This window comes from Octopus bimaculoides, chromosome 27 (assembly GCF_001194135.2).
Source record: "Octopus bimaculoides isolate UCB-OBI-ISO-001 chromosome 27, ASM119413v2, whole genome shotgun sequence".
Taxonomy (NCBI): domain Eukaryota; kingdom Metazoa; phylum Mollusca; class Cephalopoda; order Octopoda; family Octopodidae; genus Octopus; species Octopus bimaculoides.
Window position 1 is genome coordinate 20,200,707 of NC_069007.1, and position 1,910 is coordinate 20,202,616.

At 34.8% G+C, this 1,910-nt stretch overlaps 1 protein-coding gene across 1 annotated transcript in view; it reads left to right on the forward strand.

The window, feature by feature from the left end:
• Positions 1-297: 297 nt before the first annotated feature.
• LOC106874034 (uncharacterized) overlaps positions 298-1,910 on the forward strand; it is an 18,161-nt gene continuing 16,548 nt past the window's right edge. The window contains exon 1 of the mRNA XM_014921595.2: positions 298-567. The gene's annotated coding sequence lies outside the window, so the exon portion shown is untranslated. The remainder of the gene's footprint in view (positions 568-1,910) is intronic.

Genomic DNA, 1,910 nt, shown 5'->3' on the forward strand with positions numbered 1-1,910 from the left:
TTCTTACCCTTTCCTCTTCTCAGTCAGCAGAACGCACAGATTACACACTACCAACTTTCAGCGAACCGCAAACTCATTCTACCATTGTCAATTACTACTGTATCCGATTTACTAAACACAGCCGGAAAATAAATTTGGCGACTATTATTCTTTTCTCTTTGATGTTGTTATTACGCCGGTTCATCCTGCTTCCGACTATCTACGTATAACGACCTGGCGCGGAACAAGAAGCGCTATTTCTACTTGAATTAACTTAGAATCCTGTACGAGATCAAGAACAAAAACAAGAACAAGCTGGTGAATTAGTTAAGTAGTAGTAGTAGTAGTAGTAGTAGTAACAACATTATCAACAGCATCATTATCATCACCAACAGCAGCAGCAATAATAACACAATCAGTAGTAGTAGTAGTGGTGGTGGTGGTGATGGTGAAAGAAGTTTTGACGATTAAAAAGCCAAGAGGTGGAGGCTTGTGTTTTTGTTAATATACAACTCTGTACATTTCACCAGGAAGCTACAATTAACACCCAAGTCGAAGCCGCTTTTAATTATCATTATTACAATTAAGGTATGACTTTAATAATCAATTATATCATAATTATCTGATAATTAATTATATATATGATTGTTACCTCCGATGTGAGAACCCTACATTCGGTACAGCGATGGATTAACCATTAAGCAAAATAAGTACGTGCTTATGGCATCAAGGGAAGGAGGAGGTGGCACCACAGAAATGGTATATGGCTTACGGCACAAATGAAATCACTTTAAACTTGCTATAATAATATTCAAGATGTCTTTATCTCTAAGTATAGATGCAGATAATTTTGAGGATCTGATCAAAAACTTTGCAATTCAAGGTGGAAACTTTCCAAATAAAAAGTGGAAATATACAAAAATAAACATTTTCCCTCTTACGGTTTTATTTCGTTTTGAAAAATAGAAATTCATTTTATGGTTTATTATTGTTTATATTTTGAATTACATAATCTTTTATGGGGGGCACCAAAATCCTTTAAGTGCTAAGGGCCTCGATGGGGATTAATCCGGCCCTGCATTCGTACATTACATATGGTGACCCTTCACATCTTACCACTACATTTAGTGACTCCAGAGTACACATCTGCAGGTTACATGGCCCATTGTTATAAAAGCTAAGTAGAAAAGTTTATATCCTAAGACTACGACGATCCTGATCGAAGAATCGAGTTTTGAGAGTAGTTTCAACACATGGTAGGCAAGAATGAACAGTTTGTGAGGACGATTGCGTGGTTTGATGAAGCACAATTTGGTACCTTTTGGTTATCTCACCCCCATTTAAAAAATTGCCATTAAAAAACTGGGTTATCTCCCCACTAAAAAATTGAATTTATGTGGCGACAAGAGATTGGATTAAAAGAGTTAGATCCTTTTGATTCAATACTTCAACACATTGTTGACTTTTGGCCTCCTCAATAGACATGCTATGATTTGTTGTAAACATATTATCAGATTCAGTAAGATGTTTAAATCCAATATTTTCAGCTTTCATGCTTATTAATCTTTTCTGCCAGCGCGCTGCATTGATAATAATAATAATAATAATAAATTCCTATCATAGTAGGTGCCTTAGGTATAATAATAATAATATTCAGACAAATACATAACAAAAACACCAGGACTTACAAATATATATAACATACAGAAAATTACACTACTGAGCACTGCACACATCCTACGCAAAACACTTTCAATACAGTAAACATAAGAGCACCACAGAAAACCACAGCACGTACCCAAGGCACACAGAGCTGCGCTCGGTAGTGAAGTGAAAGCACGTTATAAAAATAAAACTACTGAACAATAATAATAATAATAATAATAATAATAATAATAATAATAATTTCGTTATTAACCACAAGGGCATAC